Below are 20,306 nucleotides of genomic sequence, written 5' to 3'. Positions count from 1 at the left end.
GCAGTGGTGGAATCAAAAGTCATCTGCTAAGAAGGAATCATGATTTCTACAAAGATTTTAACATTTTCTATGGACCTTGTCATCTGAGCATATCTTAAGCAACAACTATAAGTGCGAAAACAGCACATAAGGAAAAGGATGCATTGGCCGGGAATCGAACCCGGGTCAACTGCTTGGAAGGTAGCTATGCTCACCACTATACCACCAATGCTTCAACTCTTTTCGAATGCATATAGTGGCCAATATGGAAATCACAACAACTGTTTGAAAGATATTTATAGCCTGCGCTGTAGCACCATTGGTGGAAGATATTCAAACAAAATTGGCAAATTGCATGACATTCACAATTCAAGATTTAGGCTCATCCATACTTAAGGTTTTTATGCACCATTGAACTGATATACAGTGGTATAAAAACTGAGAATAGAAAAGACCTTAGTTTTACTTGCATATGGCACCTCAGTGAACTGTGTAAAATGTATTTACAAATCTTTAATCAGGCAGTGGTAGAATCAAAAGTCATCTGCTAAGAAGGAATCATGATTTCTACAAAGATTTTAACATTTTCTATGGACCTTGTCATCTGAGCATATCTTAAGCAACAACTATAAGTGCGAAAACAGCACATAAGGAAAAGGATGCATTGTCCAGGAATCGAACCCGGGTCAACTGCTAGAAAGGCAGCTATGCTCACCACTATACCACCAATGCTTGAGCTCTTTTCGAATACATATAGTGGCCAATATGGAAATCACAACAACTGTTTGAAAGATATTTATAGCCTGCGCTGTAGCACCATTGGTGGAAGATATTCAAACAAAATTGGAAAATTGCATGACATTCACAATTCAAGATTTAGGCTCATCCATACTTAAGGTTTTTATGCACCATTGAACTGATATACAGTGGTATCAAAACTGAGAAAAGAAAAGACCTTTGATTTACTTGCATATGGCACCTCAGTGAACTTTGTAAAATGTATTTACAAATCTTTAATCAGGCAGTGGTGGAATCAAAAGTCATCTGCTAAGAAGGAATCATGATTTCTACAAAGATTTTAACATTTTCTATGGACCTTGTCATCTGAGCATATCTTAAGCAACAACTATAAGTGCGAAAACAGCACATAAGGAAAAGGATGCATTGGCCGGGAATCGAACCCGGGTCAACTGCTTGGAAGGCAGCTATGCTCACCACTATACCACCAATGCTTGAGCGCTTTTTCAATGCATATAGTGGCCAATATGGAAATCACAACAACTGTTTGAAAGATATTTATAGCCTGCGCTGTAGCACCATTGGTGGAAGATATTCAAACAAAATTGGCAAATTGCATGACATTCACAATTCAAGATTTAGGCTCATCCATACTTAAGGTTTTTATGCACCATTGAACTGATATACAGTGGTATCAAAACTGAGAAAAGAAAAGACCTTCGATTTACTTGCATATGGCACCTCAGTGAACTTTGTAAAATGCGAAAACAGCACATAAGGAAAAGGATGCATTGGCTGGGAATCGACCCCGGGTCAACTGCTTGGAAGGCAGCTATGCTCACCACTATACCACCAATGCTTGAGCACTTTTCAAATGCATATAGTGGCCAATATGGAAATCACAACAACTGTTTGAAAGATTTTTATAGCCTGCGCTGTAGCACCATTGGTGGTAGATATTCAAACAAAATTGGCAAATTGCATGACATTCACAATTCAAGATTTAGGCTCATCCATACTTAAGGTTTTTATGCACCATTGAACTGATATACGGTGGTATCAAAACTGAGAAAAGAAAAGACCTTTGATGTACTTGCATATGGCACCTCAGTGAACTGTGTAAAATGTGTTTACAAATCTTTAATCATGCAGTGGTGGAATCAAAAGTCATCTGCTAAGAAGGAATCATGATTTCTACAAAGATTTTAACATTTTCTATGGACCTTGTCATCTGAGCATATCTTAAGCAACAACTATAAGTGCGAAAACAGCACATAAGGAAAAGGATGCATTGGCCGGGAATCGAACCCGGTTCAATTGCTTGGAAGGCAGCTATGCTCACTACTATACCACCAATGCTTGAACTCTTTTCGAATGCATATAGTGGCCAATATGGAAATCACAACAACTGTTTGAAAGATATTTATAGCCTGCGCTGTAGCACCATTGGTGGAAGATATTCAAACAAAATTGGCAAATTGCATGACATTCACAATTCAAGATTTAGGCTCATCCATACTTAAGGTTTTTATGCACCATTGAACTGATATACAGTGGTATAAAAACTGAGAATAGAAAAGACCTTAGTTTTACTTGCATATGGCACCTCAGTGAACTGTGTAAAATGTATTTACAAATCTTTAATCAGGCAGTGGTGGAATCAAAAGTCATCTGCTAAGAAGGAATCATGATTTCTACAAAGATTTTAACATTTTCTATGGACCTTGTCATCTGAGCATATCTTAAGCAACAACTATAAGTGCGAAAACAGCACATAAGGAAAAGGATGCATTGTCCGGGAATCGAACCGGGTCAACTGCTAGAAAGGCAGCTATGCTCACCACTATACCACCAATGCTTGAGCTCTTTTCGAATACATATAGTGGCCAATATGGAAATCACAACAACTGTTTGAAAGATATTTATAGCCTGCGCTGTAGCACCATTGGTGGAAGATATTCAAACAAAATTGGAAAATTGCATGACATTCACAATTCAAGATTTAGGCTCATCCATACTTAAGGTTTTTATGCACCATTGAACTGATATACAGTGGTATCAAAACTGAGAAAAGAAAAGACCTTTGATTTACTTGCATATGGCACCTCAGTGAACTTTGTAAAATGTATTTACAAATCTTTAATCAGGCAGTGGTGGAATCAAAAGTCATCTGCTAAGAAGGAATCATAATTTCTACAAAGATTTTAACATTTTCTATGGACCTTGTCATCTGAGCATATCTTAAGCAACAACTATAAGTGCGAAAACAGCACATAAGGAAAAGGATGCATTGGCCGGGAATCGAACCCGGGTCAACTGCTTGGAAGGCAGCTATGCTCACCACTATACCACCAATGCTTGAGCGCTTTTTCAATGCATATAGTGGCCAATATGGAAATCACAACAACTGTTTGAAAGATATTTATAGCCTGCGCTGTAGCACCATTGGTGGAAGATATTCAAACAAAATTGGCAAATTGCATGACATTCACAATTCAAGATTTAGGCTCATCCATACTTAAGGTTTTTATGCACCATTGAACTGATATACAGTGGTATAAAAACTGAGAATAGAAAAGACCTTCGTTTTACTTGCATATGGCACCTCAGTGAACTGTGTAAAATGTATTTACAAATCTTTAATCAGGCAGTGGTGGAATCAAAAGTCATCTGCTAAGAAGGAATCATGATTTCTACAAAGATTTTAACATTTTCTATGGACCTTGTCATCTGAGCATATCTTAAGCAACAACTATAAGTGCGAAAACAGCACATAAGGAAAAGGATGCATTGTCCAGGAATCGAACCCGGGTCAACTGCTAGAAAGGCAGCTATGCTCACCACTATACCACCAATGCTTGAGCTCTTTTCGAATACATATAGTGGCCAATATGGAAATCACAACAACTGTTTGAAAGATATTTATAGCCTGCGCTGTAGCACCATTGGTGGAAGATATTCCACCAAAATTGGAAAATTGCATGACATTCACAATTCAAGATTTAGGCTCATCCATACTTAAGGTTTTTATGCACCATTGAACTGATATACAGTGGTATCAAAACTGAGAAAAGAAAAGACCTTTGATTTACTTGCATATGGCACCTCAGTGAACTTTGTAAAATGTATTTACAAATCTTTAATCAGGCAGTGGTGGAATCAAAAGTCATCTGCTAAGAAGGAATCATGATTTCTACAAAGATTTTAACATTTTCTATGGACCTTGTCATCTGAGCATATCTTAAGCAACAACTATAAGTGCGAAAACAGCACATAAGGAAAAGGATGCATTGGCCGGGAATCGAACCCGGGTCAACTGCTTGGAAGGCAGCTATGCTCACCACTATACCACCAATGCTTCAACTCTGTTCGAATGCATATAGTGGCCAATATGGAAATCACAACAACTGTTTGAAAGATATTTATAGCCTGCGCTGTAGCACCATTGGTGGAAGATATTCAAACAAAATTGGCAAATTGCATGACATTCACAATTCAAGATTTAGGCTCATCCATACTTAAGGTTTTTATGCACCATTGAACTGATATACAGTGGTATAAAAACTGAGAATAGAAAAGACCTTAGTTTTACTTGCATATGGCACCTCAGTGAACTGTGTAAAATGTATTTACAAATCTTTAATCAGGCAGTGGTGGAATCAAAAGTCATCTGCTAAGAAGGAATCATGATTTCTACAAAGATTTTAACATTTTCTATGGACCTTGTCATCTGAGCATATCTTAAGCAACAACTATAAGTGCGAAAACAGCACATAAGGAAAAGGATGCATTGTCCGGGAATCGAACCGGGTCAACTGCTAGAAAGGCAGCTATGCTCACCACTATACCACCAATGCTTGAGCTCTTTTCGAATACATATAGTGGCCAATATGGAAATCACAACAACTGTTTGAAAGATATTTATAGCCTGCGCTGTAGCACCATTGGTGGAAGATATTCAAACAAAATTGGAAAATTGCATGACATTCACAATTCAAGATTTAGGCTCATCCATACTTAAGGTTTTTATGCACCATTGAACTGATATACAGTGGTATCAAAACTGAGAAAAGAAAAGACCTTTGATTTACTTGCATATGGCACCTCAGTGAACTTTGTAAAATGTATTTACAAATCTTTAATCAGGCAGTGGTGGAATCAAAAGTCATCTGCTAAGAAGGAATCATGATTTCTACAAAGATTTTAACATTTTCTATGGACCTTGTCATCTGAGCATATCTTAAGCAACAACTATAAGTGCGAAAACAGCACATAAGGAAAAGGATGCATTGGCCGGGAATCGAACCCGGGTCAACTGCTTGGAAGGCAGCTATGCTCACCACTATACCACCAATGCTTGAGCGCTTTTTCAATGCATATAGTGGCCAATATGGAAATCACAACAACTGTTTGAAAGATATTTATAGCCTGCGCTGTAGCACCATTGGTGGAAGATATTCAAACAAAATTGGCAAATTGCATGACATTCACAATTCAAGATTTAGGCTCATCCATACTTAAGGTTTTTATGCACCATTGAACTGATATACAGTGGTATAAAAACTGAGAATAGAAAAGACCTTCGTTTTACTTGCATATGGCACCTCAGTGAACTGTGTAAAATGTATTTACAAATCTTTAATCAGGCAGTGGTGGAATCAAAAGTCATCTGCTAAGAAGGAATCATGATTTCTACAAAGATTTTAACATTTTCTATGGACCTTGTCATCTGAGCATATCTTAAGCAACAACTATAAGTGCGAAAACAGCACATAAGGAAAAGGATGCATTGGCCGGGAATCGAACCCGGGTCAACTGCTTGGAAGGCAGCTATGCTCACCACTATACCACCAATGCTTGAACTCTTTTCGAATGCATATAGTGGCCAATATGGAAATCACAACAACTGTTTGAAAGATATTTATAGCCTGCGCTGTAGCACCATTGGTGGAAGATATTCAAACAAAATTGGCAAATTGCATGACATTCACAATTCAAGATTTAGGCTCATCCATACTTAAGGTTTTTATGCACCATTGAACTGATATACAGTGGTATAAAAACTGAGAATAGAAAAGACCTTAGTTTTACTTGCATATGGCACCTCAGTGAACTGTGTAAAATGTATTTACAAATCTTTAATCAGGCAGTGGTGGAATCAAAAGTCATCTGCTAAGAAGGAATCATGATTTCTACAAAGATTTTAACATTTTCTATGGACCTTGTCATCTGAGCATATCTTAAGCAACAACTATAAGTGCGAAAACAGCACATAAGGAAAAGGATGCATTGGCCGGGAATCGAACCCGGGTCAACTGCTTGGAAGGCAGCTATGCTCACCACTATACCACCAATGCTTGAGCTCTTTTCGAATACATATAGTGGCCAATATGGAAATCACAACAACTGTTTGAAAGATATTTATAGCCTGCGCTGTAGCACCATTGGTGGAAGATATTCAAACAAAATTGGAAAATTGCATGACATTCACAATTCAAGATTTAGGCTCATCCATACTTAAGGTTTTTATGCACCATTGAACTGATATACAGTGGTATCAAAACTGAGAAAAGAAAAGACCTTTGATTTACTTGCATATGGCACCTCAGTGAACTTTGTAAAATGTATTTACAAATCTTTAATCAGGCAGTGGTGGAATCAAAAGTCATCTGCTAAGAAGGAATCATGATTTCTACAAAGATTTTAACATTTTCTATGGACCTTGTCATCTGAGCATATCTTAAGCAACAACTATAAGTGCGAAAACAGCACATAAGGAAAAGGATGCATTGGCCGGGAATCAAACCCGGGTCAACTGCTTGGAAGGCAGCTATGCTCACCACTATACCACCAATGCTTCAACTCTTTTCGAATGCATATAGTGGCCAATATGGAAATCACAACAACTGTTTGAAAGATATTTATAGCCTGCGCTGTAGCACCATTGGTGGAAGATATTCAAACAAAATTGGCAAATTGCATGACATTCACAATTCAAGATTTAGGCTCATCCATACTTAAGGTTTTTATGCACCATTGAACTGATATACAGTGGTATAAAAACTGAGAATAGAAAAGACCTTAGTTTTACTTGCATATGGCACCTCAGTGAACTGTGTAAAATGTATTTACAAATCTTTAATCAGGCAGTGGTGGAATCAAAAGTCATCTGCTAAGAAGGAATCATGATTTCTACAAAGATTTTAACATTTTCTATGGACCTTGTCATCTGAGCATATCTTAAGCAACAACTATAAGTGCGAAAACAGCACATAAGGAAAAGGATGCATTGTCCAGGAATCGAACCCGGGTCAACTGCTAGAAAGGCAGCTATGCTCACCACTATACCACCAATGCTTGAGCTCTTTTCGAATACATATAGTGGCCAATATGGAAATCACAACAACTGTTTGAAAGATATTTATAGCCTGCGCTGTAGCACCATTGGTGGAAGATATTCAAACAAAATTGGAAAATTGCATGACATTCACAATTCAAGATTTAGGCTCATCCATACTTAAGGTTTTTATGCACCATTGAACTGATATACAGTGGTATCAAAACTGAGAAAAGAAAAGACCTTTGATTTACTTGCATATGGCACCTCAGTGAACTTTGTAAAATGTATTTACAAATCTTTAATCAGGCAGTGGTGGAATCAAAAGTCATCTGCTAAGAAGGAATCATGATTTCTACAAAGATTTTAACATTTTCTATGGACCTTGTCATCTGAGCATATCTTAAGCAACAACTATAAGTGCGAAAACAGCACATAAGGAAAAGGATGCATTGGCCGGGAATTGAACCCGGGTCAACTGCTTGGAAGGCAGCTATGCTCACCACTATACCACCAATGCTTGAGCGCTTTTTCAATGCATATAGTGGCCAATATGGAAATCACAACAACTGTTTGAAAGATATTTATAGCCTGCGCTGTAGCACCATTGGTGGAAGATATTCAAACAAAATTGGCAAATTGCATGACATTCACAATTCAAGATTTAGGCTCATCCATACTTAAGGTTTTTATGCACCATTGAACTGATATACAGTGGTATAAAAACTGAGAATAGAAAAGACCTTCGTTTTACTTGCATATGGCACCTCAGTGAACTGTGTAAAATGTATTTACAAATCTTTAATCAGGCAGTGGTGGAATCAAAAGTCATCTGCTAAGAAGGAATCATGATTTCTACAAAGATTTTAACATTTTCTATGGACCTTGTCATCTGAGCATATCTTAAGCAACAACTATAAGTGCGAAAACAGCACATAAGGAAAAGGATGCATTGGCCGGGAATCGAAGCCGGGTCAACTGCTTGGAAGGCAGCTATGCTCACCACTATACCACCAATGCTTGAGCTCTTTTCGAATGCATATAGTGGCCAATATGGAAATCACAACAACTGTTTGAAAGATATTTATAGCCTGCGCTGTAGCACCATTGGTGGAAGATATTCAAACAAAATTGGCAAATTGCATGACATTCACAATTCAAGATTTAGGCTCATCCATACTTAAGGTTTTTATGCACCATTGAACTGATATACAGTGGTATCAAAACTGAGAAAAGAAAAGACCTTCGATTTACTTGCATATGGCACCTCAGTGAACTTTGTAAAATGTATTTACAAATCTTTAATCAGGCAGTGGTGGAACCAAAAGTCATCTGCTAAGAAGGAATCATGATTTCTACAAAGATTTTAACATTTTCTATGGACCTTGTCATCTGAGCATATCTTAAGCAACAACTATAAGTGCGAAAACAGCACATAAGGAAAAGGATGCATTGGCCGGGAATCGAACCCGGGTCAACTGCTTGGAAGGCAGCTATGCTCACCACTATACCACCAATGCTTGAGCGCTTTTTCAATGCATATAGTGGCCAATATGGAAATCACAACAACTGTTTGAAAGATATTTATAGCCTGCGCTGTAGCACCATTGGTGGAAGATATTCAAACAAAATTGGCAATTAGCATGACATTCACAATTCAAGATTTAGGCTCATCCATACTTAAGGTTTTTATGCACCAATGAACTTACATACAGTGGTATCAAAACTGAGAAAAGAAAAGACCTTCGATTTACTTGCATATGGCACCTCAGTGAACTTTGTAAAATGTATTTACAAATCTTTAATCAGGCAGTGGTGGAATCAAAAGTCATCTGCTAAGAAGGAATCATGATTTCTACAAAGATTTTAACATTTTCTATGGACCTTGTCATCTGAGCATATCTTAAGCAACAACTATAAGTGTAAAAACAGCACATAAGGAAAAGGATGCATTAGCCGCGAATCGAACCCAGGTCAACTGCTTGGAAGGCAGCTATGCTCACCACTATACCACCAATGATTGAGCTCTTTTCGAATGCATATAGTGGCCAATATGGAAATCACAACAACTGTTTGAAAGATATTTATAGCCTGCGCTGTAGCACCATTGGTGGAAGATATTCAAACAAAATTGGCAAATTGCATGACATTCACAATTCAAGATTTAGGCTCATCCATACTTAAGGTTTTTATGCACCATTGAACTGATATACAGTGGTATCAAAACTGAGAAAAGAAAAGACCTTCGATTTACTTGCATATGGCACCTCAGTGAACTTTGTAAAATGTATTTACAAATCTTTAATCAGGCAGTGGTGGAACCAAAAGTCATCTGCTAAGAAGGAATCATGATTTCTACAAAGATTTTAACATTTTCTATGGACCTTGTCATCTGAGCATATCTTAAGCAACAACTATAAGTGCGAAAACAGCACATAAGGAAAAGGATGCATTGGCCGGGAATCGAACCCGGGTCAACTGCTTGGAAGGCAGCTATGCTCACCACTATACCACCAATGCTTGAACTCTTTTCGAATGCATATAGTGGCCAATATGGAAATCACAACAACTGTTTGAAAGATATTTATAGCCTGCGCTGTAGCACCATTGGTGGAAGATATTCAAACAAAATTGGCAAATTGCATGACATTCACAATTCAAGATTTAGGCTCATCCATACTTAAGGTTTTTATGCACCATTGAACTGATATACAGTGGTATCAAAACTGAGAAAAGAAAAGACCTTCGATTTACTTGCATATGGCACCTCAGTGAACTTTGTAAAATGTATTTACAAATCTTTAATCAGGCAGTGGTGGAATCAAAAGTCATCTGCTAAGAAGGAATCATGATTTCTACAAAGATTTTAAAATTTTCTATGGACCTTGTCATCTGAGCATATCTTAAGCAACAACTATAAGTGCGAAAACAGCACATAAGGAAAAGGATGCATTGGCCGGGAATCGAACCCGGGTCAACTGCTTGGAAGGCAGCTATACTCACCACTATACCACCAATGCTTGAGCTCTTTTCGAGTGCATATAGTGGCCAATATGGAAATCACAACAACTGTTTGAAAGATATTTATAGCCTGCGCTGTAGCACCATTGGTGGAAGATATTCAAACAAAATTGGCAAATTGCATGACATTCACAATTCAAGATTTAGGCTCATCCATACTTAAGGTTTTTATGCACCATTGAACTGACATACAGTGGTATCAAAACTGAGAAAAGAAAATACCTTCGATTTACTTGCATATGGCACCTCAGTGAACTTTGTAAAATGTATTTACAAATCTTTAATCAGGCAGTGGTGGAATAAAAAGTCATCCGCTAAGAAGGAATCATGATTTCTACAAAGATTTTAACATTTTCTATGGACCTTGTCATCTGAGCATATCTTAAGCAACAACTATAAGTGCGAAAACAGCACATAAGGAAAAGGATGCATTGGCCGGGAATCGAACCCGGGTCAACTGCTTGGAAGGCAGCTATACTCACCACTATACCACCAAAGCTTGAGCTCTTTTCGAATGCATATAGTGGCCAATATGGAAATCACAACAACTGTTTGAAAGATATTTATAGCCTGCGCTGTAGCACCATTGGTGGAAGATATTCAAACAAAATTGGCAAATTGCATGACATTCACAATTCAAGATTTAGGCTCATCCATACTTAAGGTTTTTATGCACCATTGAACTGATATACAGTGGTATCAAAACTGAGAAAAGAAAAGACCTTCGATTTACTTGCATATGGCACCTCAGTGAACTTTGTAAAATGTATTTACAAATCTTTAATCAGGCAGTGGTGGAATCAAAAGTCATCTGCTAAGAAGGAATCATGATTTCTACAAAGATTTTAACATTTTCTATGGACCTTGTCATCTGAGCATATCTTAAGCAACAACTATAAGTGCGAAAACAGCACATAAGGAAAAGGATGCATTGGCCGGGAATCGAACCCGGGTCAACTGCTTGGAAGGCAGCTATGCTCACCACTATACCACCAATGCTTGAGCTCTTTTCAAATGCATATAGTGACCAATATGGAAATCACAACAACTGTTTGAAAGATATTTATAGCCTGCGCTGTAGCACCATTGGTGGAAGATATTCAAACAAAATTGGCAAATTGCATGACATTCACAATTCAAGATTTAGGCTCATCCATACTTAAGGTTTTTATGCACCATTGAACTGATATACAGTGGTATCAAAACTGAGAAAAGAAAAGACCTTTGATGTACTTGCATATGGCACCTCAGTGAACTTTGTAAAATGTGTTTACAAATCTTTAATCATGCAGTGGTGGAATCAAAAGTCATCTGCTAAGAAGGAATCATGATTTCTACAAAGATTTTAACATTTTCTATGGACCTTGTCATCTGAGCATATCTTAAGCAACAACTATAAGTGCGAAAACAGCACATAAGGAAAAGGATGCATTGCCCGGGAATCAAACTCGGGTCAACTGATTGGAAGGCAGCTATGCTCACCACTATACCACCAATGCTTGAGCTCTTTTCAAATGCATATAGTGGCCAATATGGAAATCACAACAACTGTTTGAAAGATATTTATAGCCTGCGCTGTAGCACCATTGGTGGAAGATATTCAAACAAAATTGGAAAATTGCATGACATTTACAATTCAAGATTTAGGCTCATCCATACTTAAGGTTTTTATGCACCATTGAACTGATATACAGTGGTATCAAAACTGAGAAAAGAAAAGACCTTTGATTTACTTGCATATGGCACCTCAGTGAATTTTGTAAAGTGTATTTACAAATCTTTAATCAGGCAGTGGTGGAATCAAAAGTCATCTGCTAAGAAGGAATCATGATTTCTACAAAGATTTTAACATTTTCTATGGACCTTGTCATCTGAGCATATCTTAAGCAACAACTATAAGTGCGAAAACAGCACATAAGGAAAAGGATGCATTGTCCGGGTATCGAACCCGGGTCAACTGCTTGGAAGGCAGCTATGCTCACCACTATACCACCAATGCTTGAGCTCTTTTCGAATGCATATAATGGCCAATATGGAAATCACAACAACTGTTTGAAAGATATTTATAGCCTGCGCTGTAGCACCATTGGTGGAAGATATTCAAACAAAATTGGAAAATTGCATGACATTAACAATTCAAGATTTTGGCTCATCCATACTTAAGGTTTTTATGCACCATTGAACTGATATACAGTGGTATCAAAACCGAGAAAAGAAAAGACCTTTGATTTACTTGCATATGGCACCTCAGTGAACTTTGTAAAATGTATTTACAAATCTTTAATCAGGCAGTGGTGGAATCAAAAGTAATCTGCTAAGAAGGAATCATGATTTCTACAAAGATTTTAACATTTTCTATGGACCTTGTCATCTGAGCATATCTTACGCAACAACTATAAGTGCGAAAACAGCACATAAGGAAAAGGATGCATTGGCCGGGAATCGAACCCGGGTCAACTGCTTGGAAGGCAGCTATGCTCACCACTATACCACCAATGCTTGAGCGCTTTTTCAATGCATATAGTGGCCAATATGGAAATCACAACAACTGTTTGAAAGATATTTATAGCCTGCGCTGTAGCACCATTGGTGGAAGATATTCAAACAAAATTGGCAATTAGCATGACATTCACAATTCAAGATTTAGGCTCATCCATACTTAAGGTTTTTATGCACCAATGAACTTACATACAGTGGTATCAAAACTGAGAAAAGAAAAGACCTTCGATTTACTTGCATATGGCACCTCAGTGAACTTTGTAAAATGTATTTACAAATCTTTAATCAGGCAGTGGTGGAATCAAAAGTCATCTGCTAAGAAGGAATCATGATTTCTACAAAGATTTTAACATTTTCTATGGACCTTGTCATCTGAGCATATCTTAAGCAACAACTATAAGTGCGAAAACAGCACATAAGGAAAAGGATGCATTAGCCGCGAATCGAACCCGGGTCAACTGATTGGAAGGCAGCTATGCTCACCACTATACCACCAATGATTGAGCTCTTTTCGAATGCATATAGTGGCCAATATGGAAATCACAACAACTGTTTGAAAGATATTTATAGCCTGCGCTGTAGCACCATTGGTGGAAGATATTCAAACAAAATTGGCAAATTGCATGACATTCACAATTCAAGATTTAGGCTCATCCATACTTAAGGTTTTTATGCACCATTGAACTGATATACAGTGGTATCAAAACTGAGAAAAGAAAAGACCTTCGATTTACTTGCATATGGCACCTCAGTGAACTTTGTAAAATGTATTTACAAATCTTTAATCAGGCTGTGGTGGAATCAAAAGTCATCTGCTAAGAAGGAATCATGATTTCTACAAAGATTTTAACATTTTCTATGGACCTTGTCATCTGAGCATATCTTAAGCAACAACTATAAGTGCGAAAACAGCACATAAGGAAAAGGATGCATTGGCCGGGAATCGAACCCGAGTCAACTGCTTGGAAGGCAGCTATGCTCACCACTATACCACCAATGCTTGAACTCTTTTCGAATGCATATAGTGGCCAATATGGAAATCACAACAACTGTTTGAAAGATATTTATAGCCTGCGCTGTAGCACCATTGGTGGAAGATATTCAAACAAAATTGGCAAATTGCATGACATTCACAATTCAAGATTTAGGCTCATCCATACTTAAGGTTTTTATGCACCATTGTACTGATATACAGTGGTATCAAAACTGAGAAAAGAAAAGACCTTCGATTTACTTGCATATGGCACCTCAGTGAACTTTGTAAAATGTATTTACAAATCTTTAATCAGGCAGTGGTGGAATCAAAAGTCATCTGCTAAGAAGGAATCATGATTTCTACAAAGATTTTAACATTTTCTATGGACCTTGTCATCTGAGCATATCTTAAGCAACAACTATAAGTGCGAAAACAGCACATAAGGAAAAGGATGCATTGGCCGGGAATCGAACCCGGGTCAACTGCTTTGAAGGCAGCTATACTCACCACTATACCACCAATGCTTGAGCTCTTTTCGAATGCATATAGTGGCCAATATGGAAATCACAACAACTGTTTGAAAGATATTTATAGCCTGCGCTGTAGCACCATTGGTGGAAGATATTCAAACAAAATTGGCAAATTGCATGACATTCACAATTCAAGATTTAGGCTCATCCATACTTAAGGTTTTTATGCACCATTGAACTGACATACAGTGGTATCAAAACTGAGAAAAGAAAAGACCTTCGATTTACTTGCATATGGCACCTCAGTGAACTTTGTAAAATGTATTTACAAATCTTTAATCAGGCAGTGGTGGAATAAAAAGTCATCCGCTAAGAAGGAATCATGATTTCTACAAAGATTTTAACATTTTCTATGGACCTTGTCATCTGAGCATATCTTAAGCAACAACTATAAGTGCGAAAACAGCACATAATGAAAAGGATGCATTGGCCGGGAATCGAACCCGGGTCAACTGCTTGGAAGGCAGCTATGCTCACCACTATACCACCAATGCTTGAGCTCTTTTCGAATGCATATAGTGGCCAATATGGAAATCACAACAACTGTTTGAAAGATTTTTATAGCCTGCGCTGTAGCACCATTGGTGGTAGATATTCAAACAAAATTGGCAAATTGCATGACATTCACAATTCAAGATTTAGGCTCATCCATACTTAAGGTTTTTATGCACCATTGAACTGATATACAGTGGTATCAAAACTGAGAAAAGAAAAGACCTTCGATTTACTTGCATATGGCACCTCAGTGAACTTTGTAAAATGTATTTACAAATCTTTAATGAGGCAGTGGTGGAATCAAAAGTCATCTGCTAAGAAGGAATCATGATTTCTACAAAGATTTTAACATTTTCTATGGACCTTGTCATCTGAGCATATCTTAAGCAACAACTATAAGTGCGAAAACAGCACATAAGGAAAAGGATGCATTGGCCGGGAATCGAACCCGGGTCAACTGCTTGGAAGGCAGCTATACTCACCACTATACCACCAATGCTTGAGCTCTTTTCGAATGCATATAGTGGCCAATATGGAAATCACAACAACTGTTTGAAAGATATTTATAGCCTGCGCTGTAGCACCATTGGTGGAAGATATTCAAACAAAATTGGCAAATTGCATGACATTCACAATTCAAGATTTAGGCTCATCCATACTTAAGGTTTTTATGCACCATTGAACTGACATACAGTGGTATCAAAACTGAGAAAAGAAAAGACCTTCGATTTACTTGCATATGGCACCTCAGTGAACTTTGTAAAATGTATTTACAAATCTTTAATCAGGCAGTGGTGGAATAAAAAGTCATCCGCTAAGAAGGATTCATGATTTCTACAAAGATTTTAACATTTTCTATGGACCTTGTCATCTGAGCATATCTTAAGCAACAACTATAAGTGCGAAAACAGCACATAAGGAAAAGGATGCATTGGCCGGGAATCGAACCCGGGTCAACTGCTTGGAAAGCAGCTATGCTCACTACTATACCACCAATGCTTGAGCACTTTTCAAATGCATATAGTGGCCAATATGGAAATCACAACAACTGTTTGAAAGATATTTATAGCCTGCGCTGTAGCACCATTGGTGGAAGATATTCAAACAAAATTGGAAAATTGCATGACATTCACAATTCAAGATTTAGGCTCATCCATACTTAAGGTTTTTATGCACCAATGAACTGATATACAGTGGTATCAAAACTGAGAAAAGAAAAGACCTTTGATGTACTTGCATATGGCACCTCAGTGAACTTTGTAAAATGTGTTTACAAATCTTTAATCATGCAGTGGTGGAATCAAAAGTCATCTGCTAAGAAGGAATCATGATTTCTACAAAGATTTTAACATTTTCTATGGACCTTGTCATCTGAGTATATCTTAAGCAACAACTATAAGTGCGAAAACAGCACATAAGGAAAAGGATGCATTGGCTGTGAATCAAACCCGGGTCAACTGCTTGGAAGGCAGCTATGCTCACCACTATACCACCAATGATTGAGCTCTTTTTGAATGCATATAGTGGGCAATATGGAAATCACAACAACTGTTTGAAAGATATTTATAGCCTGCGCTGTAGCACCATTGGTGGAAGATATTCAAACAAAATTGGAAAATTGCATGACATTCACAATTCAAGATTTAGGCTCATCCATACTTAAGGTTTTTATGCACCATTGAACTGATATACAGTGGTATCAAAACTGAGAAAAGAAAAGACCTTCGATTTACTTGCATATGGCACCTCAGTGAACTTTGTAAAATGTATTTACAAATCTTTAATCAGGCAGTGGTGGAATCAAAAGTCATCTGCTAAGAAGGAATCATGATTTCTACAAAGATTTTAACATTTTCTATGGACCTTGTCATCTGAGCAACAACTATAAGTGTGAAAACAGCACATAAGGAAAAGGATGCATTGGCCGGGAATCGAACCCGAGTCAATTGCTTGGAAGGCAGCTATGCTCACCACTATACCACCAATGCTTGAGCGCTTTTTTGATGCATATAGTGGCCAATATGGAAATCACAACAACTGTTTGAAAGATATTTGTAGCCTGCGCTGTAGCACCATTGGTGGAAGATATTCAAACAAAATTGGCAAATTGCATGACATTCAAAATTCAAGATTTAGGCTCATCCATACTTAAGGTTTTTATGCACCATTGAACTGATATACAGTGGTATCAAAACTGAGAAAAGAAAAGACCTTTGATTTACTTGCATATGGCACCTCAGTGAACTTTGTAAAATGTATTTACAAATCTTTAATCAGGCAGTGGTGGAATCAAAAGTCATCTGCTAAGAAGGAATCATGATTTCTACAAAGATTTTAACATTTTCTATGGACCTTGTCATCTGAGCATATCTTAAGCAACAACTATAAGTGCGAAAACAGCACATAAGGAAAAGGATGCATTGGCCGGGAATCGAACCCAGGTCAACTGCTTGGAAGGCAGCTATGCTCACCACTATACCACCAATGCTTGAGCTCTTTTCGAATGCATATAGTGGCCAATATGGAAATCACAACAACTGTTTGAAAGATATTTATAGCCTGCGCTGTAGCACCATTGGTGGAAGATATTCAAACAAAATTGGCAAATTGCATGACATTCACAATTCAAGATTTAGGCTCATCCATACTTAAGGTTTTTATGCACCAATGAACTTACATACTGTGGTATCAAAACTGAGAAAAGAAAAGACCTTTGATTTACTTGCATATGGCACCTCAGTGAACTTTGTAAAATGTATTTACAAATCTTTAATCAGGCAGTGGTGGAATCAAAAGTCATCTGCTAAGAAGGAATCATGATTTCTACAAAGATTTTAACATTTTCTATGGACCTTGTCATCTGAGCATATCTTAAGCAACAACTATAAGTGCGAAAACAGCACATAAGGAAAAGGATGCATTGGCCGGGAATCGAACCCGGGTCAACTGCTTGGAAGGCAGCTATGCTCACCACTATACCACCAATGCTTGAGCGCTTTTTCAATGCATATAGTGGCCAATATGGAAATCACAACAACTGTTTGAAAGATATTTATAGCCTGCGCTGTAGCACCATTGGTGGAAGATATTCAAACAAAATTGGCAATTAGCATGACATTCACAATTCAAGATTTAGGCTCATCCATACTTAAGGTTTTTATGCACCAATGAACTTACATACAGTGGTATCAAAACTGAAAAAAGAAAAGACCTTCGATTTACTTGCATATGGCACCTCAGTGAACTTTGTAAAATGTATTTACAAATCTTTAATCAGGCAGTGGTGGAATCAAAAGTCATCTGCTAAGAAGGAATCATGATTTCTACAAAGATTTTAACATTTTCTATGGACCTTGTCATCTGAGCATATCTTAAGCAACAACTATAAGTGCGAAAACAGCACATAAGGAAAAGGATGCATTAGCCGCGAATCGAACCCGGGTCAACTGCTTGGAAGGCAGCTATGCTCACCACTATACCACCAATGATTGAGCTCTTTTCGAATGCATATAGTGGCCAATATGGAAATCACAACAACTGTTTGAAAGATATTTATAGCCTGCGCTGTAGCACCATTGGTGGAAGATATTCAAACAAAATTGGCAAATTGCGTGACATTCACAATTCAAGATTTAGGCTCATCCATACTTAAGGTTTTTATGCACCATTGAACTGATATACAGTGGTATCAAAACTGAGAAAAGAAAAGACCTTCGATTTACTTGCATATGGCACCTCAGTGAACTTTGTAAAATGTATTTACAAATCTTTAATCAGGCAGTGGTGGAATCAAAAGTCATCTGCTAAGAAGGAATCATGATTTCTACAAAGATTTTAACATTTTCTATGGACCTTGTCATCTGAGCATATCTTAAGCAACAACTATAAGTGCGAAAACAGCACATAAGGAAAAGGATGCATTGGCCGGGAATCGAACCCGGGTCAACTGCTTGGAAGGCAGCTATGCTCACCACTATACCACCAATGCTTGAGCGCTTTTTCAATGCATATAGTGGCCAATATGGAAATCACAACAACTGTTTGAAAGATATTTATAGCCTGCGCTGTAGCACCATTGGTGGAAGATATTCAAACAAAATTGGCAATTAGCATGACATTCACAATTCAAGATTTAGGCTCATCCATACTTAAGGTTTTTATGCACCAATGAACTTACATACAGTGGTATCAAAACTGAAAAAAGAAAAGACCTTCGATTTACTTGCATATGGCACCTCAGTGAACTTTGTAAAATGTATTTACAAATCTTTAATCAGGCAGTGGTGGAATCAAAAGTCATCTGCTAAGAAGGAATCATGATTTCTACAAAGATTTTAACATTTTCTATGGACCTTGTCATCTGAGCATATCTTAAGCAACAACTATAAGTGCGAAAACAGCACATAAGGAAAAGGATGCATTAGCCGCGAATCGAACCCGGGTCAACTGCTTGGAAGGCAGCTATGCTCACCACTATACCACCAATGATTGAGCTCTTTTCGAATGCATATAGTGGCCAATATGGAAATCACAACAACTGTTTGAAAGATATTTATAGCCTGCGCTGTAGCACCATTGGTGGAAGATATTCAAACAAAATTGGCAAATTGCGTGACATTCACAATTCAAGATTTAGGCTCATCCATACTTAAGGTTTTTATGCACCATTGAACTGATATACAGTGGTATCAAAACTGAGAAAAGAAAAGACCTTCGATTTACTTGCATATGGCACCTCAGTGAACTTTGTAAAATGTATTTACAAATCTTTAATCAGGCAGTGGTGGAATCAAAAGTCATCTGCTAAGAAGGAATCATGATTTCTACAAAGATTTTAACATTTTCTATGGACCTTGTCATCTGAGCATATCTTAAGCAACAACTATAAGTGCGAAAACAGCACATAAGGAAAAGGATGCATTGGCCGGGAATCGAACCCGGGTCAACTGCTTGGAAGGCAGCTATGCTCACAACTATACCACCAATGCTTGAGCTCTTTTCGAATGCATATAGTGGCCAATATGGAAATCACAACAGCTGTTTGAAAGATATTTATAGCCTGCGCTGTAGCACCATTGGTGGAAGATATTCAAACAAAATTGGCAAATTGCATGACATTCACAATTCAAGATTTAGGCTCATCCATACTTAAGGTTTTTATGCACCATTGAACTGATATACAGTGGTATCAAAACTGAGAAAAGAAAAGACCTTCGATTTACTTGCATATGGCACCTCAGTGAACTTTGTAAAATGTATTTACAAATCTTTAATCAGGCAGTGGTGGAATCAAAAGTCATCTGCTAAGAAGGAATCATGATTTCTACAAAGATTTTAACATTTTCTATGGACCTTGTCATCTGAGCATATCTTAAGCAACAACTATAAGTGCGAAAACAGCACATAAGGAAAAGGATGCATTGGCCGGGAATCGAACCCGGGTCAACTGCTTGGAAGGCAGCTATGCTCACCACTATACCACCAATGCTTGAGCTCTTTTCGAATGCATATAGTGGCCAATATGGAAATCACAACAGCTGTTTGAAAGATATTTATAGCCTGCGCTGTAGCACCATTGGTGGAAGATATTCAAACAAAATTGGCAAATTGCATGACATTCACAATTCAAGATTTAGGCTCATCCATACTTAAGGTTTTTATGCACCATTGAACTGATATACAGTGGTATCAAAACTGAGAAAAGAAAAGACCTTCGATTTACTTGCATATG

General features: G+C 37.6%; 25 non-coding genes across 25 annotated transcripts; all 25 read right to left on the bottom strand.

The window, feature by feature from the left end:
• Window positions 1–139: 139 nt before the first annotated feature.
• Window positions 140–211, bottom strand: TRNAG-UCC (transfer RNA glycine (anticodon UCC)). Its single transcript has one exon. It is a non-coding gene; the product is annotated as a tRNA-Gly (tRNA).
• A 928-nt stretch (window positions 212–1,139) lies between these two features.
• Window positions 1,140–1,211, bottom strand: TRNAG-UCC (transfer RNA glycine (anticodon UCC)). The gene has a single exon. It is a non-coding gene; the product is annotated as a tRNA-Gly (tRNA).
• Window positions 1,212–3,003: 1,792 nt separating this feature from the next.
• On the bottom strand, window positions 3,004–3,075 carry TRNAG-UCC (transfer RNA glycine (anticodon UCC)). The gene has a single exon. It is a non-coding gene; the product is annotated as a tRNA-Gly (tRNA).
• A 928-nt stretch (window positions 3,076–4,003) lies between these two features.
• Window positions 4,004–4,075, bottom strand: TRNAG-UCC (transfer RNA glycine (anticodon UCC)). The gene has a single exon. It is a non-coding gene; the product is annotated as a tRNA-Gly (tRNA).
• A 927-nt stretch (window positions 4,076–5,002) lies between these two features.
• On the bottom strand, window positions 5,003–5,074 carry TRNAG-UCC (transfer RNA glycine (anticodon UCC)). The gene has a single exon. It is a non-coding gene; the product is annotated as a tRNA-Gly (tRNA).
• Window positions 5,075–5,502: 428 nt separating this feature from the next.
• TRNAG-UCC (transfer RNA glycine (anticodon UCC)) lies at window positions 5,503–5,574 on the bottom strand. Its single transcript has one exon. It is a non-coding gene; the product is annotated as a tRNA-Gly (tRNA).
• A 428-nt stretch (window positions 5,575–6,002) lies between these two features.
• On the bottom strand, window positions 6,003–6,074 carry TRNAG-UCC (transfer RNA glycine (anticodon UCC)). The gene has a single exon. It is a non-coding gene; the product is annotated as a tRNA-Gly (tRNA).
• Window positions 6,075–6,502: 428 nt separating this feature from the next.
• On the bottom strand, window positions 6,503–6,574 carry TRNAG-UCC (transfer RNA glycine (anticodon UCC)). Its single transcript has one exon. It is a non-coding gene; the product is annotated as a tRNA-Gly (tRNA).
• Window positions 6,575–7,502: 928 nt separating this feature from the next.
• Window positions 7,503–7,574, bottom strand: TRNAG-UCC (transfer RNA glycine (anticodon UCC)). Its single transcript has one exon. It is a non-coding gene; the product is annotated as a tRNA-Gly (tRNA).
• A 428-nt stretch (window positions 7,575–8,002) lies between these two features.
• Window positions 8,003–8,074, bottom strand: TRNAG-UCC (transfer RNA glycine (anticodon UCC)). The gene has a single exon. It is a non-coding gene; the product is annotated as a tRNA-Gly (tRNA).
• Window positions 8,075–8,502: 428 nt separating this feature from the next.
• TRNAG-UCC (transfer RNA glycine (anticodon UCC)) lies at window positions 8,503–8,574 on the bottom strand. Its single transcript has one exon. It is a non-coding gene; the product is annotated as a tRNA-Gly (tRNA).
• A 928-nt stretch (window positions 8,575–9,502) lies between these two features.
• TRNAG-UCC (transfer RNA glycine (anticodon UCC)) lies at window positions 9,503–9,574 on the bottom strand. The gene has a single exon. It is a non-coding gene; the product is annotated as a tRNA-Gly (tRNA).
• A 428-nt stretch (window positions 9,575–10,002) lies between these two features.
• TRNAG-UCC (transfer RNA glycine (anticodon UCC)) lies at window positions 10,003–10,074 on the bottom strand. The gene has a single exon. It is a non-coding gene; the product is annotated as a tRNA-Gly (tRNA).
• A 428-nt stretch (window positions 10,075–10,502) lies between these two features.
• On the bottom strand, window positions 10,503–10,574 carry TRNAG-UCC (transfer RNA glycine (anticodon UCC)). Its single transcript has one exon. It is a non-coding gene; the product is annotated as a tRNA-Gly (tRNA).
• A 428-nt stretch (window positions 10,575–11,002) lies between these two features.
• TRNAG-UCC (transfer RNA glycine (anticodon UCC)) lies at window positions 11,003–11,074 on the bottom strand. Its single transcript has one exon. It is a non-coding gene; the product is annotated as a tRNA-Gly (tRNA).
• Window positions 11,075–12,502: 1,428 nt separating this feature from the next.
• TRNAG-UCC (transfer RNA glycine (anticodon UCC)) lies at window positions 12,503–12,574 on the bottom strand. Its single transcript has one exon. It is a non-coding gene; the product is annotated as a tRNA-Gly (tRNA).
• A 928-nt stretch (window positions 12,575–13,502) lies between these two features.
• TRNAG-UCC (transfer RNA glycine (anticodon UCC)) lies at window positions 13,503–13,574 on the bottom strand. The gene has a single exon. It is a non-coding gene; the product is annotated as a tRNA-Gly (tRNA).
• A 928-nt stretch (window positions 13,575–14,502) lies between these two features.
• Window positions 14,503–14,574, bottom strand: TRNAG-UCC (transfer RNA glycine (anticodon UCC)). The gene has a single exon. It is a non-coding gene; the product is annotated as a tRNA-Gly (tRNA).
• Window positions 14,575–15,002: 428 nt separating this feature from the next.
• TRNAG-UCC (transfer RNA glycine (anticodon UCC)) lies at window positions 15,003–15,074 on the bottom strand. The gene has a single exon. It is a non-coding gene; the product is annotated as a tRNA-Gly (tRNA).
• Window positions 15,075–15,502: 428 nt separating this feature from the next.
• On the bottom strand, window positions 15,503–15,574 carry TRNAG-UCC (transfer RNA glycine (anticodon UCC)). The gene has a single exon. It is a non-coding gene; the product is annotated as a tRNA-Gly (tRNA).
• A 1,417-nt stretch (window positions 15,575–16,991) lies between these two features.
• TRNAG-UCC (transfer RNA glycine (anticodon UCC)) lies at window positions 16,992–17,063 on the bottom strand. Its single transcript has one exon. It is a non-coding gene; the product is annotated as a tRNA-Gly (tRNA).
• A 428-nt stretch (window positions 17,064–17,491) lies between these two features.
• On the bottom strand, window positions 17,492–17,563 carry TRNAG-UCC (transfer RNA glycine (anticodon UCC)). The gene has a single exon. It is a non-coding gene; the product is annotated as a tRNA-Gly (tRNA).
• Window positions 17,564–18,491: 928 nt separating this feature from the next.
• Window positions 18,492–18,563, bottom strand: TRNAG-UCC (transfer RNA glycine (anticodon UCC)). The gene has a single exon. It is a non-coding gene; the product is annotated as a tRNA-Gly (tRNA).
• Window positions 18,564–19,491: 928 nt separating this feature from the next.
• Window positions 19,492–19,563, bottom strand: TRNAG-UCC (transfer RNA glycine (anticodon UCC)). The gene has a single exon. It is a non-coding gene; the product is annotated as a tRNA-Gly (tRNA).
• A 428-nt stretch (window positions 19,564–19,991) lies between these two features.
• TRNAG-UCC (transfer RNA glycine (anticodon UCC)) lies at window positions 19,992–20,063 on the bottom strand. Its single transcript has one exon. It is a non-coding gene; the product is annotated as a tRNA-Gly (tRNA).
• Window positions 20,064–20,306: the final 243 nt, after the last annotated feature.

This window comes from Pseudophryne corroboree, chromosome 4, assembly GCF_028390025.1.
Source record: "Pseudophryne corroboree isolate aPseCor3 chromosome 4, aPseCor3.hap2, whole genome shotgun sequence".
NCBI classification, from domain to species: domain Eukaryota; kingdom Metazoa; phylum Chordata; class Amphibia; order Anura; family Myobatrachidae; genus Pseudophryne; species Pseudophryne corroboree.
The sequence above is the reverse complement of the archived record's forward strand: the minus strand, read 5'-3'. Positions and strand labels throughout refer to the sequence as shown.